The sequence below is a fragment of the Hyaena hyaena genome, unplaced genomic scaffold, assembly GCF_003009895.1.
Source record: "Hyaena hyaena isolate Hyena2069 unplaced genomic scaffold, ASM300989v1 scaffold_72, whole genome shotgun sequence".
Taxonomy (NCBI): Eukaryota; Metazoa; Chordata; class Mammalia; order Carnivora; family Hyaenidae; genus Hyaena; species Hyaena hyaena.
The window spans coordinates 3,555,667-3,571,328 of NW_024080703.1; the positions used below are offsets into that span (position 1 = coordinate 3,555,667).

General features: G+C 52.7%; 1 long non-coding RNA gene across 1 annotated transcript; it reads right to left on the reverse strand.

The window, feature by feature from the left end:
- Nucleotides 1-8,305: 8,305 nt before the first annotated feature.
- Nucleotides 8,306-15,662, reverse strand: LOC120232384. Its single transcript, XR_005528554.1, has 2 exons — nt 15,632-15,662; nt 8,306-9,152 (listed from the first exon to the last, which is right to left on the reverse strand). It is a non-coding gene; the product is annotated as an uncharacterized LOC120232384 (long non-coding RNA).

A 15,662-nucleotide genomic window follows, 5' to 3' on the forward strand; every position in this document is an offset into this window, starting at 1 on the left:
TTTAAAGGCACTCCATGGTCCTAGGGTCACTTAGTCCTATGTCTAAAGCTCACCACCTACAAACATAAAGAAAATGCAGGAAAGGGCGCTGTCTCTGACTTTGAGGGGAAACAAGCTTATTTTTGGTCTCCTGTAAAAATAGTTTCCTGATAAGACTCCGAATTGGAGATTTAATTATTTTTTTAAGAGATGTGTGCACTTTGTCTTCCAGTCGGGTTATCTGCCTTCTTGGAAAATGCAGCTTGCTCTTTTTCAACTATTTACTCTTTAAAGTGGGTGTTCTTTTCTACTGGCTTACTTGATTACAGTGCAGTAATCTCAATAATGGTTGTTTATTTTAAAATCAACAACAAGGAGCCACCACTAAACAGCAATAACACAAACTAGATGGGCCTGGTGTGTGGATTTTTATCTTACCCATGTCTGGGTGACTTTCAATGGTCTAAAAATTCTTCAAAGTTCTGGTCACAAGAATTGGAAGTGTCTGCTTGATAGGAGAAGGGTAGTTTTCTTTGAATGCAGGAAAAGATATAGACCAATGCCTCAAGAGCATTTCTTTCTCTCTCAAAGAAAACAAAAACAAAGATCCTACATGGTGAAAAACAAAAACAGAACCCTCACATTAAAAAATCATAATAAAGCTTTAGTATCTACAAAAGATAGAAAATGTGAGTTTTGCTTCACCTTGAAAATAACTTCCTGCTGATAAAAGATGTGAAAAAGGGTTGCCTAGAGCCAAACCGGGGGGGAGGGGGGGATAAAGGCTCCCCATCAACTAACTTCAGGAAATTGACAAGGAGGAACAGGCCATCCACCTTAGGGAGTCCACCCGGTCACCCAGGTCTTCCCCAGGATTTTCCCCTTCCTGGAAGGAAGAACTATTTTTAATGCTAGCTTTGGTTTTGGTTTGCTCCCTAGGCCAAAGGGCATTTGCAAACTAGCCTGGGGGGTAGGGACGCAGGGAAGATCTAGGAGGTGGGGGGGAGGGCTGCATTTTACCTGTTTGGCAGGCCGTCTTTTGAGGGGGAAAAAAAAAAAAAAAAGGAGGGGGGCTCAGCTATCATTCTTTGCCCATGCCCTAGGCCCCCGCTCTTCTCTCGCTCCTTTTCAAACTGTGGCGGCCTCACAAGCTCCTACTTTAAAAGGCCTGAGATGTTTTGCATGAAGCCCTCACAATAGGGGTTGAGGGAATTGACAGTTTCAAAAACAAGGCGTTCAGTCCTTTCCAGCTGCCGGGCCCGCTCTCTCGCACCAACTCCCCGTTCCTCTCTGCTGGTGGCGTCCTCGGGAGAGAGCTGCCTTCCCCCACCCCGCCAGCCCGCATTCCGGCCGGCCCCACCCCGCCCCCGGGCTGTGTTTGTAAACAGGGGTCAGTGTCCAGGGGCTGCTGGCGCGGGCCTTGGGACTGGCGGGCTGGTGGGGGACGCAGGGGACGGCCGAGCCGGCGAAGGACCGGCCCGGGGTACGTAGGGGCTTCGGGGTCCCTTTTCCCCCCTCGCTTTCCACCAAGGTGCCAAGCTCTGGCCACCGGGCTGACCCAGGGCAGCTCTTAGCGCTCTCTGGCCTGGGCCACCACACCAGAAGGGTGTTTAAATGCCGCCATTTTGCATGGTGGCAAACAAATTTCTTTGTGACACCCCCCCCCCGCCCCCGCCCAGATCCTTCTCTCCTCTGAATTTGTCACTTACTGGCTCCCGGGGGCGGGAGAGCCCCAGGTCCCCGAGCGCGCGGCCGCCAGCCCCTTTCCACGCAGCCTCCTGCCCCAGTGGCCTCCAGGCCAGGCCCACCGGGCGCAGGGGCGACAGGGCGCGCGGCCGGCCCTCGGTGACTGGACCGCCTCCTCTCACTTGGCGCTCCTTTTGTGTGTTCTGAAGTCATCTCCCACCCCGGCACACGCACACACCGCCTAGCCATTTCTCACCTTCTCGCCCAGGCCTCATCTCCGTCCCAGGCAAATGGGGCCCAGCTTTCTGCTCTGGGCCGAGGGCTGGCCCAGGGTCTCCAAAATGCGTGCGTGCAACACAAGTGGCGAGGAGAGGAGGCTTCCCACGGGGCCAGGCAGCTCGGCTGCGAACGCCTTCTGGGAAGTGGCCCAAGACCTGCGGGCCGGGAGTCTGGGGAGGGCACGGGTGCGCAGGCGAGGGCCCCGCAGAACTCCCCAAGAGGGGGGAGATGGGACGGGGCAAGGCTTGCTTCTCTTGGGCGCCGCGGTTCCTGTCCCTGGAACCTCTCGGTGCCTCTGCAAGTGGAATGATGACCTGGAAACGGGAAACGGGAGACAGTGACCTGGAAAGCCACCCTTGGCTGGGGAGGTTGGAGTGCAGCAATGCAAACAAAGCTGCTCCCGGAGGAAGAGGGGAAACAGAGGTGCGCCGCAGATGGGTCACAGGAAAGTGCAACAAGCTTGTTTTCCCGGGTGTTTAAAATGCAGCCCCAGTTGTAAAGTGTGTGAAATTACGCACTGGTCTCTTAAAGAGTGCCTAATTTATAGTAAATAGCAAGGTCTTTGTAAATGGCTTTATTATGTTGTTTCTTGTTAATTGTTGAGAAAATCCCCATTGTTGAGTGTGAAAGGCTTTATGAGCTAACCTGGTCCTCGGCGCAATCAGAGGGCAGTAAATGGCCGCTCGGCCTCGGAGGCCCAGCGCGGCGGCGGACGCCGGCCGAGAGCGCCCGGGCGACCTCTGGAGACCGGGACTCGGCCTGGGAAGCGAGGGGCGAGCGTTTCCAGGCTGTGATGAACGAGAAGGCGTGTTTTGAACTCGCGGGCCCCCGCGAGCGGCTGGCTAAGTGGGCCGAGGAGAACCGGGGGCGCCGGGGCGACCCTGGCGGCGTGGGCCGCGGGGGAGGCGGGGCGCGGCGCCCCTCGCCGGCCGCACGGCCTCGGACCCCGGCCGGCCGGGGTGGGACTGGTTCCTGGGCATTGTCTCCGGGGCTCCGGCCGCGTGCAGCGCGGGCTCAGGCGGGCCTGGCCCAGCCTGCCGCACGCCCGAAAATGCCGGGCCGGGAGGCCGGAGCGGGGTACGGGCCGAGCAGCCCCCCGAAGGGGAGCTCCAGACCCCTGCCTGCGCCTCCTTGCCTTTGTTTAAAAGCTGTCTCACTCCGTCTCTCTCCCCCACTCTTTCTTCCTTTCTCTCTCACGCGCGATCTCTCTCTCCTTCTCTCCCCCCCCCCCTTAGAAACCTGAAATGGACTCCGAAGAAATCAGGGGAAAGGTTTTTGTGTGGGTGCGTGGGTGCGAGGCGAGGAAAAGGATTTCTTCTTTAGGAGAAGATATTATCTCCTTTTCCCATCTCCTCCAGTTCTCTTTCCAGTGAGTTGGGACCCAGGAAGTGTATGGGCAAAACCAGGCAGGCGCTGGGGTCATCAGATTAACTTTGGGGCGAGGACCCCGCGGGGTCGTGCAGGGCTCGGCCCCGCGGCCTTCCCAGGACTTAAGACCCGGTGCATCGAGGGGAAAAGCAGCCGCGGCCTCTGAGCTCTGGCAGTGTCAGTGGGAAGAGAATTTCTCCGTGAGCCTACTTGGGGGGGGGGGGCGGTGGAGAGATTGGGTTAGGTGGACTGTACATAAGGGTTTGGACATTAGCAAATGCAAATCACAAGGAAATGTTAATTCCAGTAAAACAACAACAACAACAACCCTATATCTTCCCTATCTTCCTGGCCTTCTAAGATGGCCCTCTGCTTGCGCACACTCGCTCTCTCACCAAATTAGCTATTACGTGAAATCCCCCTGGGTTTAAAGCACTTGTTTCGCGGATTCGCGTACAAGCCATATTAACTATGCACTTTCTGCTATTCCTCTTGTGACTGTCCCTGTCTCTTCCTTCTTTGAGGAGCGTATGATGCATTTTATTTTAGCCCAATCGATGAGTGCAAATACTGGGATAACACAGCCCACACTTCTGCGAGGGAGGCTGTTTTCAAAATTGAGTTTAGGGATCAATACTAAGTCGAAAAGCTCCAAATTGCACGAATTCACCAAATTCAAGCCTGGGGGCCTTCCAAGCCCCTTTCCTGACTGATGAAGGCACTGGTGGGCAGTAGGCATCGCTCCACCGGTCTTGCATTCTCAAAACAGGATGTTTTCATCATGTGCATTTGGCTTTCCCTGAAGACCACTCCCGTGTGTTTGGAAAAAACACGACCCCAAAATGTGCGGAGTTAAACCCCAAGTCAATGGCCTCATGCGGGGCTCCTCTCATACTGGTACTGCTGACCTCCATTCCTCTTTTTTTTTTTTTTTTTTTCTCTTCCTAGGACCTAACAGAAACACCTAAAATTGCCCTAGTGGGTGCTCGGAAAACGTTCGCTCAGTTGAAAAAGTGTTTTGCTGGTCGGGAGCAGCCCTCTCCTGGACCACTGTTTGACTCCCAGGACTTCTTCGCCCAGAGCCGAGCTGTACTGCGCAGCGAGCTCTCTATTCTTCTGCGGCTGCCGCCATGGCTGCGGGGCTGACTGGTGTCTAACTGGGGGAAGGGCACTGGTTGTCCCCTTGCAAGGGACGTTAAGGCCAGAGAGGTGGAGGGACAAAGATTTCGAAAAAGAATTAGGAGAGCATGCTGCCAGCAGATGTGTGTGTGTGTGTGTGTGTGTGTGTGTGTGTGTCCCAGTCGTCTGAAAAGAACATCTACAGGAGAATAGACCAAGTACTTAGGATGCTAGGGTATCCCTATCCCTTAGCTCCTGCTGTTGGGACCTTCCTTTACTTGAGAGACTAGAGCAAGACAGAAGGAGGTGGAGAGAGTGTGGCAGGCAGCCTAGAGGCTCTCCAGTAAGATCCAGTTATTCAACTAATCACTGCCATCAATATGTTTATGTTTGGCCCTTTTGGATGGAAGAGGATTAGAATCCATAGATTTAGACCCTAAACTATCTATCGCCAGTCTAGCAGAGATCAACTGCTCACAGGTCTGCAAGGGCCCACCCTGGCCAGGATGCTCTGAAGGAAGCGGAGAGAAACAGAAGGGAAATTGTCTGAGTGGCTGCCTACCCTCATCCCCAAGCCATCAAAACAAACAAACAAACAAACAAACAAACAAACAAAGTCTCCTGGAGGCTGGGCTATTGGGCAAGCACATGCTGGGCACCAAAAGGTGGGAATATAATTTCCATTGTTAGGGCTTGTCCTCTTTTAAATCAGTTTAGGTTAGCTCCAGGAACAGCACAATACTCCTGATCAGTGACGAGCAATAGAGAGGAAAAACAGTACAGAGGAGAGACTGCCCTAAGGTTAGGCGGCAGCCTTCCCTCTTCCCTGTGAAAGTTAGAAACGGACACAAACATGTAAGAGATCTTGGGGCTACCGCTCGGTCAGTAGGTAAGGGTTTCTGTCTCTGAAATGACTGGAAAGGATCTAGACTCTTGGTTCTCCCAGGAATAAAGGCACATTTTTACACTCATTTTCCCTCATGTCCCTCTCACCCTCTCTCTTTTTACCTCCTGTTCAAATGAATACCCTGATTGTCACTGGGGCAAATGTGGAAAATTGGTTTTCGGCCTCTACATCGGACCCCAATATGCAAACCAGTGGATGGTAAGCTTTCAAATGCCCGGATATCGTAGTAGCCATTCAAAATCAAACCTGCATGATGCAGTAGAAATTGCCAGGATCAGGTTTATTTACCTTTTCCCTTTATCTTCTCTCTCTCTCTCTCTCTCTCTATTTTCTCTTCTCCTGCCTTCTCAGCTTTTCCTTTTCTTCCCCTTCTGCTACCTAACCTTTGCGTCCAATAGTCAACAATACTTTCTCCAGAGGTGCAAGGCAGGTAAGATTCGGGCGGAAACCAATGCTGAAAGAGGCAGTGTGGGAGCCTGCAGTGTCCCTGAGCTTCCTCACTGGGGTGAGAGGCCAGGGTGTCCCAGCCTCTTGTCCTGCATGTGCTGAGCTATTCCTGTTAGGCTATAAAAAATAGAGTGTATCTCCAGGCCAGGAGAGCTCGACTCCATAAACACATGGCTATGGTTCCAACATGGAGTCCATTGCCCGATGCAAATGCAGAGAAGCTTTTAATTTTGTTCCAAGTGCTACACGTCCTGTGGCAAACTGGTCTTCAGAAAGCCAATTTTGATATTTTCTGTTAATACTAAAGATTTTTCCAACGAGCCACCTCAAACATAGATGATTGAGAATGGAAAGGGTGTATGTCCCTACCACCAGTGTGTTTCTTAGCTGAATTTAAAAAGAGAGGTCGTCTTTTTTACCCCCTTCTAAATAAGAAGCATTTTTAAGTGGAAGAACTTGGTTCACATTTGGGTTGTCCAGTTGTTTTGTGGCTCATATGATTTTAAGAAAATAAAATATTTAAATCTTGGTGGGTTTTTAGGGGCGCCTGGGTGGCTTAGTCGGTTAAGCGTCCGACTTTCGCTTAGGTCATGATCTCGCGGTTCGTGGGTTCGAGCCCCGCGTCGGGCTCTGTGCTGACTGCCAGCTCAGAGCCTGGAGCCTGTTTCAGTCTGTGACTCCCTCTCTCTCTGACCCTCCCCTGCTCACGCTGTCTCTCTCTCTCTCTCCTAGAAATAAATAAAACATTAAAAAAAAATTAAAAAAAAAAAATCTTGGTGGGTTTTTAAAGCCCTTTTCCACCCTTATGTATTGCAAATCGGGAAATTAGTTACACACCCCTGCCATCTTCTATAGAAAAATGACCTCTGAAACATGTTTTACCTAAAATGTCAAAATTTCATATTATCTTCTACAATTTCAGCCTGCTACTTGTCATTTAATCCCACTATCAAATAGGAGGAAAATAGAACTTGCTTTGTATTCATTAAATGGGAGGAAAATGTAACTAATTTGTAGATTTAGGAGGTTGCCAGCACTTCTAAAATCTTGTCCTTTGTATCAATCTCTAGCTGGTTTAGCTGAATAGGATCAGACCCTACGTAACATGTGGACTGCCTATAATATTCTGACACAATGCAAGATTTCTAGATGAACTGAAGGATCCTGACTGTGGGTTTCCCAGGTCTTACTGTTTTGAACCAGTACTTTAGTGTGTGCTCCAAAGTTGGTGTCAAACGTGATCTCTTTCAAGAAAAAAAAGTGCAAAAATGATTAAGAAAAAAAAACCCCACAGGAAATCTTTTATAAATAGTGTTGGGGCCATTGATCCTCGTTACCTGCTATAATGTGAATGGAATCATTATGGCTGTTCCATTGACACACTTTCTTCATTCAGGATTCTGGCCGAAGGAATACCGTGTCAACGTGTAAAATTCCAGCCAAAGATAAGCCATTACAATGGAAATCGCGATGTGCAAAGTCTCACTGAAGCCAATGAAATTGAGTGTAATATCCATACTGCATTCTCATCTGCTTGCCCCAGGATTTAGTATGCGGCTCTGCATTGAAATGAGATTATGCATATAAAATGCCAATATAGAATACAATGCCCAATAAAACATTAGAAAAGCAACTTACAGCCCATATACATGGGCTTTACTTAAATTTGAACTTCATGTGCAAAATAAAGCACAGCACCTTCGGAACACTAAATCTACAAAATGTCCTCACTCTGGTTTTTCATGCTTCTTTCTGCATGATTCCCCCCCACCCCCTCTTATCCAAACACAGTTCTTTTAAGGGCACTCTTCAAATCATCTAACAATTCCCAAAGGGTATTCCAGGAGTCTCTTAAAGTGTCTTTCTAAATTAAAAGCCCCCAAACAATTTAAGTGCATTTCTGAACCAAAAATATCAGGAAGTATTTGGACTTGCAAACCTATGGGGTTTTTTTGCAAGAAGAAAGGGACCAGAGAGAAAACGCCCCCACAGTGGATTACAAGGTTAGGGGACAGGTCACTAGGAAAGGGAAATAAAACTGAATGTTAGGTTGGGCTTGTAAATTATGCACCTTTCAGGGAAAGCGGTTTTAAGGTCTCTTCACTCAAGGGTTTTATTTTCCCCCCATCCATTTTGCTATTAATTCTTAACTCTTGGTAGGCAGCTCTTTAATGAGGCTGTTTGTGGCAGGTTAATTTTCTCCAATCTACTGAGCTCCTCGTTTTCCCTTTTAAGTGCAGTGCTGCCTAGAGCTTTCAGCACTGTCCATGCCAGAAGACAAAATACACGTGAAGTTGCTGGGCTGGGCTGAGAAATAAGGCGTTACGTGGACAGAAAACCAGAGGGCCTGGACAGATTGGAGTAGGAGGGTAGTAACCCGGCCGAGTTGAGGGCGTGAGGGAGAGGGAATTCGGTCTTAGAAGAGCCATGACCCTGGGAGTGTAATATATTAAATATTGCAGCGATCGATTTCAATACCCCCAAGTGGACACGGGAATAAAAATTCACCAACAAGCTGAAGTGATTAGGAATGCTTTGTTGCGAAGGAGGGGGGAAAATGTGATTTTCTTCAGATCCTTTTTGTTCGGGTTAGAAGAGGCCTAGGCAATCCAAGTCTAAGCCTGGACTCTCAGTTTGGGATATAACTCTGAAGGTTAGTCATATCTCAGTGGTGCTTCTGCATGGTGAAAAGATGGGCCTTTGTACTAAGGAGGATTAAATATCAACCACAATTATGGCCGGTCACTCTAGGAGCCTTGCTCCCAAGTCGGAGAGGAGTACATCTTGGAAGGGCTGCCCCTCTGCTGTGTATTAGTCTTTGTTTCAGCTCTGGGACAAAGCAGTTGCTTTTGCACAGTTCTTCTTTCATTAAAATCCAGGGGAAAATGCACAATATGGTTTACAGAAGGTTGATTCACAATAGCAGGACGTAAAACAGCCTTTGGTGCTATGGGGTGGGGGGGGGGAAGAAATATTTTTGAAATGTCATTCCTTGGCCGAAAGCATGCAACTGTCATGTGTAAATGCACAAATACCCACTGCCACACACGATTTCGTTGGCGATTTCAGAATTGGGTGGGATTCCCCCCCCCCCCCCCACCAAACCTAGCCCTTTGACAGTCATGCTCTGAACCGTGTGTCTCTCAGTCCAGGAATCTGCTTGGGGATTTGGGGTAGTCACTGTGGAGGCTGGTTGGAGAGGGGAGGGGGGACTGTTTTCAGTCACAGCCTAATGGGCCAGGCCTGGGCTCTTCACACTGGGGATACCGAGTCTGCTGCTGGGGACACGCTGCTGGATGCCTGCGTGTAGCAGCAGCGGTCACCGCCGCTGCCTGCTGCCCTCCTCCTCAATGTGGTCGCCACGAATCTGGGAAAGAAATGCAGCATCATACAAAGGATTTCTTTAATGAGGATGAGTTCCTCAGAGTGACTGGGGGTCGTGGCTGCTGCTCAGACCTCTCTTTCCCTCTGCCAGAGCTTCCCCGACCCATCACCTCCTTCCTTATACACTAGCCTGGGGTTGGAAAGGGCATTCCCCCACCCCTACCCCCTCTGATAACCCCAAGGCTGATTTCTCCTTTACTCTGGTGGCTGAGTGAGGATGGACTGGAAGGTCTGAGGCGGAATCTCAGAGTCAGGCAAAAGTAAACATATGTGTCTATCTCTTGCCCCCTCCGTTCTGTGCCACCAGTCTTCTATCCCAGTTATCACTTATCGCTTATCCAAGCTGCCACGTGGAGCACGGTCCTAGGGACTGGCCATATTTCTGCATGAAGATCCTACCAGGGAATGCTCGAGGCAGGGAGAAGGAACCCTAAGCCTCCCCATCTCCTTTGACTCTAATTCGGGCTGCCCGGGGTCTAGGTAAGGCCGAGGCTAGTCGTGCAACGGAGCACTTGGGCTCCTGAAGCTTGACACTCCCAGGCTCTCTGTGGAATGATGACTGGCTACGGGGAGGCAGTTCTGCCTTACGAAGCTGTTTATCTCCCCTAAACCTACACAGCCCTTGCTCTCTTCAGGTTGGGGAGAGGCGTAGGCCCAGGAGCAAAGGCTCACTCAAAAAAAGTTACTTGGAGGAGCCAGAGCTATGGAAACCGGTTCTCTCTCTTCTTGAGTGTGGGAAAGACTGGGTGGGGGGTTGGGATTTGGACAATAAAGGTACTGCTCGGTTTCACTCTGGTGTCCCTTAGGCTTTTTATTCTTCAGTCTGCGTCTCCCTGACTTTGGTCTTCCCCTTCTTCTGCTTCTCCCGGTCTTTCCCCTCAAGTCAGGTCAGGAAGAGCAAGCAGGTTGGACGCATCCGTGGGACTTACACCGTGAGGGACAAGCCCAAATGCGGCCTGGCTGTGTCTGGGCAGGTGGTTCAGAGCACAGAGATTCTTGTGTGACTGAGGGGTAATTTGGAGAGAAGGAATCTCCTGGGGGTGCGGGTGGGGAGATGCAGGTGGGGGTCGGGGGACTCTGTCTCGGGTCACTGAGAAGCGGGTTCTGCGTCCAGGGCCTAAGCTCTGGGATCCCGAGAGCCCGCCTTGCTGCGGAGTACCTGTTGCCTGAAGCGGCCCGGGGGAGATTTGGGGCCCCTGCCCTATTGTGAGTCTTGGGGGTTAGGTCCGGCTTCCCCCGGGGCTGCTGGATTCACCTGTCACTACGCTCACTGCCCAGGGACCCTGACAAACCTCCACAATGTGGGCCTGAAAAAGGGCGCTTAAGGTTCACTGATCTGTGTGTAGAACTTTGCGAAACTGCAAATAAGCGAGAAATTTTGTCTATTCTTGTGGAGGGAAATACAAGTTTGCACTTAACGTGGGAGCCTGAGAAAAAGAGGGGGGAAAGCCCTTCTCCTGGCCAACAGCCCCACTGTAATCTCCAGAACAATTTCATTTCCTCCGCTGCACCCCGGCTCCCCTAGCCGAGGCCTCGGAGGGGTCAGGGAAGGGATGGGGCTTACAAGCGGGGGTGGGGAGGGGAAGCGGTGGCTAGGCCCCGGGCAAGGTCGCAGGTGAGGGCCAGGCCGGGTGGCGTGGAGGAGACTGACAGGTTGGGAGGCCACGGGCCGGGCGGAGGGGCGGAGGGGGCCGCGTCTCCTGGAAGGTTTGGGGGGTTTTCTTCGGAGGAATTCGCCCGGCCCGCCTCCGGGGCCGCTTGCTGGCGCTCTCCCCCGCCCCTCCGGGCCGCGGGGAGCTCGGGTTTCGGCGAGGCCCCCGGGCCGCCAGGCCGCCCGCGCTCCGCCGGCCTCGGCGCGGAGGCCTTTCCCGCTTGCTGAGAAAGGGAAAAGCGCACGGCCGGGGTCCTGCGGCCGGGGGGCCTGTCGGTGCGGCGGGGGCCGCCCCGCCGCCGCCTGCCCGCGCCGCGCCCCCGCCCCCCGGCCCGGCCGCGCCCGCGGGAGCCGCTGCTCCCGGGAAGGGGCGCCTGCGAGGGGCGGCCGGGCTCCCCGCGTCGTCGTCGCGCGCGGCTGCCGGGAGCCCGCGGGCTGCGGCGAGGAGCAGGCCCCGGGAAAGCCTGTCTGGGGAGGCGGGAACTTTTGAACCCTTTGCTTTAAAGTGATTGATCGCGTCCCACCGGAGAGCGGCCCCACCCCCCTGTCCCCACCTCCGCCGCCTGCCCCGGGTCACCTCGGCCCCCCGGGCGCGAGAGCGGACCGCGAGGGGCGCCGGGGTGGGTGCCTCGGGAGAGGCGCGCCGCGAGCGCGTGGGTAGGAACGCACATCGCGCACACCGAGCCGGGGCGGCCGCTGGGATTCGGGATGAATCCCTCGTGAGGACGCCTAACGGGAGGCCGGCTTCCCGCCTCCTTGCCCGCAGCCCTCTAGGTGAAAGCCGCAAACGACAGCTTTTCCCAGGAAAGCGTCCCTGCACGCCCGCCTCTCCCTCCGAGGAAGTCCTCGCAGGAGCCGGGCTCGGCACGGGGAATCTTCGGGGACCTCCTCCGCACGAAGGCTCGAGGCCTCCACGAGTGAAGCTGATTATTAATTTGGGCCGTTCGGGGAGAGTCACACACGTGACGCCTTTGGCTTTGGGGACTGTCCCGGAGCTGGGACCCCAAGCATAGATGACCCAGGGCGGCCGATGGGAAACGCGAGACGCCGAGACTCCCGGACGCGTCTGAGTGGGCTGGGGAGAGCTCCCGGGGCAAAGGTGGGCTCTTCCTCGCCCCCAGATAAATTCCTGGTTCACTAGTGCAGGCTAAATACCTTCGTGTTCCTAAATGGGGTAAAAAACAGACGGGGCTGAAAGTGAGGGCATGCCAAGTGGACCCAGACCTGGTCATACTCCTCCACCGGTGACCAGTCAGGGTGCTTCACACACGAAAATAGAAATGTAACATTCAGCCGGACGAATTAATTTTTGACGGATTTACGGTATGATTTTCTTTCAAGGGGTATTCATTGGTTCCTTCGATCCGTAGTGCGGTCCAAAGACAGAAATATAAACAAGCACTTTCTGCTTTGCGGAAACCCCTTAACAGTATCTCCCAAAGAAAGATCAAGACACTTTGTGAATTTTCCCCAGATAATGCCTCATATTCCGAATGACTGATCAGAGAACTCCGGTATTGTTAAATAAAATGAGAGGAAGGGGAGTGACGTGGGAGTCGAACAATGGCATTTCTGAATCAGTTTGCTTGATTGACATTTGGGAGCTTCATGACCCCAGGGAATAGGACTCATTACCGTGAATACACCAAAACATCAACCAAGATTAGAACTCTAGATCCTGTTTTAATCCCATTTCAGTCTAAATTATAGTGGGAAAATATAAAATCCAAGAGGAGAGAATTACTCCATCATATATTGACCTAAAGTCTTAATTGTTCAAAGGGGGAAAGAAAAGCGGAAAACCGATATACTTTTCATCACTTTAGAAGTAGCACTGACAATTAAGTCAAGTGTAAAGGTTTGGCAGGGTGGCTACTAAGAATATTTATGTGGTATAAAATATATATTCGGAGGAGACATACTGAAGAAATACACAGGGAGCTTTATGCATGTTTGAGAAAAACAGACTCCTCCACCACTGGGTTAAAAAACAAAAGGGGGTGGGGGATCATCAGCAAATTGATGCTGAGAAAAATCAGATACCTTAAAGGTGGAGTCTAAATTTCCATGATTATTTGGAAGACTTCTCTCTTTCTGGGGAGATGATGTCTATTTTTAAATGACCAAAGTTGTGTAAATTTAACCCAGGAAATTGTTGAGAGCAGATCTTCAATTCAGGTTGGAGAAACAGAATGTGTGTGAGCAAAGTCTATTTTTAACCACAGAAGAGTGTGAGATACTGTGGGCTGTGTTAGATGGGAGTATAATCTATGGCAACCTCACTCTACAAAAATTTTTCATTCTTCATTGGAACTTAGCCTCAATTCTCAGAAACTTGAAAGACTGGAGATCTCAAGTAATATATATTAAAATGAACCCCTCGCACACTGAAGGACAAAGCTGTGGTAAAAGATATTGTAGTTACATTCTAGTTTTTAGTAGGCAAATCGCAGCAAAGGGGGATGTAGCAGGAAGATATAAAAAACAGAGCATATATATGTTGTGAGTGATGAAATAGAAAGAGTTGCTGCACACTATAGCTCCACATCTTATATTTTGAGGGGTGGATTTTAATGAGAAGCCTGTGTGTTGCATGGGAACTGGGAATCACAGAAATTATTTATGCAGCAAGAAGAAACGAAAATTAATTATTAGGAGCTCAGTAATCACCAAATAAACTCTGAGCTTTGAGGTTAAAAATAGACGACTATCTTCATGTTCAATTATACAGTATCAATTACTAATACAACTGATGTTTCAGCATCTCAGTGAGACCAGATACCATCTTCTATGGAGATATCTTGGTATTAATTAATGACTGCTTTATTCTCATTATTCACAAGGAAAAATAGGGGTCGTGTCACATTAAAATTAAGATTATCTTAGTTTATCTGGGCTCTTAAACAAAGATCATTCAAAGTAATTATATTTTGAATTAACAGAGGTAGGCAATTTATCTCGTTATTTTTTTTTTTTGTTCAAAGACAGAAACTAAGGATCAGAAATAAGCAAAGTTTCATTCTGAAGATAGAACCAAACAAACATGTCTTGACTTTTGCAATATTTCCCTTGCTAAAGGGGGAATGAGGGAACTGTAAAAGACGTGACTTTGCAAAGTCAAGTCCTTTTTAAAAGACTCGGATCGAAATTCTTGCTATGCAACAAGGATTCAGGTTTGATTAATTTTCTGCAAGCGACGTGACAGCGGTGTTTTAAAAGATTAATTAAAATTGAAGTGATACGGAGCAGGAATTCAACCTGCAGAGGCGTCCCTGGCGCCTTGGGGGGCTTTGCAAGCGAGTCCCAAGCCCAAACTGCGGGCTTTCCCGAGCCTGGGACGCAACTCCCCGTCTCCTGGAGAGGAACGCGGAATTTGGCAGGGCGCCCGCCTGGCCGCCTGGCATCCCGAGCTGGCCGCCAGCTCTCGGGGGTGGGGACGGGGTGTGTCCCGGGGAACCCGCTGCCCAGAGAACTGCTGGCGCGGCTCTCGAAGAGCCAGTGAGGTCCAGGGTCACACCAGAGGCCGGAGGGGACTCCAGGAAGCCCCGGGCTGACGGCCCCAGGCCGCGTCCACTTCTCCCGGGCGGGGGTGGGGGGGAGGGGGCAAGCCTACGCTGTGCCCCGGCTCCCCCGGAGCCCCCTCCGCGGTCGCGAGCGTGCAGAGGGCGGAGATGGCACTCTAAGAAGGCCCATTCGGAGCTGAGGGCGTGGAGGGCTCGGCTGCTGGGCTGCGGCCGCCCGGGGCCGGGACGTGGGCCCGGCCGGGCAGTCCCGCGTCTCCTCGGACTCGGGGCTCGCGGAGGCCGCCCAGCCACGTCCTCCCGCCTCTGCGCTCAGCGTCCGGCCCCAGCTTCTGCCCCCCTGCATCCCTGCCCCTGGGCTCCACTTAGCGACGCCCTCGCCCAAGGAAGAAATCAAGCTGAGCCAACTGTAACCGTCCCCGAGAAGATACAATCGCGGGAGCCCTCGGGGTCGCGCGCGGCCGAGAAGCCAAGCGGGTGGCGCCCGAGAGGGTGCGTAGGGGGCGTCCGTTTGCAATTCGCCTTCCCAGGGCACGAACTGCGGCGTCTCCTTTTCTCCAACTGGGGAGAAACGGCGTCCCCCCCAACCCCCTGCTCCCACCGCGGGGCTCGGGTGCCGACGGGGAGGCAGCGCACGGCGGGGCCCGAGCCTTGGGTGTGCGCCCTTGGGCTCCCGGCGACGCGGCGGGGGCGCGGGCCGGGGCTGTCCCTTCGCCCTGCGGCGGAAGCCCCTTCCTCCGCGGCGGGTCCCAGGGGTCGGGGCCTAGAAGGCTCCCTGGGGCTTCTCAGAGCCGCGGAGGCGACGTGGTTCCCCCTCCCCCTCACGTCGGCCTCTCCCACCCCCTTCCCAGAGACCTCGGAGGTGGCGAAGTGGGAAGGGAGGCGGGCAAACTGACGGTGGAGGCCTGGAGCCGCAGCTCGGGAGCCGGGGGAGTCCGGGTCCGAGAGGAAGCCCTAGGACGCGGAGGAAGGGGCGGCGGGGCGACGGGGACTCCGCCGGGAAGGGCCGAGGGCGGGGAGTGAGGCGAGACTCCCTTTCTTTCCGAGTGGCGCAGGGGGACCTCTTCCCGGGGGAGCCCCCCACCCATCAGCTCCCAACCTCGAGAACAAAGGGTCTGGGAAGCACGGTCGGGGTCGGGGAGCGGAGGTGGAGGGAAGCGGGAAGGCAGGCGGTGGGGGCAGGGGAGGGCGCTCCCCCACGTTTCCTCTCGCGCAGAATGACGGAAAGCTCCCTCCAGCAAACGCCTCACTGAGGCCGCTTCAGAATCCGGGAAGGCTCGGGTTCCTTACCTAACGGATGCACTCGCTCCCTTCCTCCCCC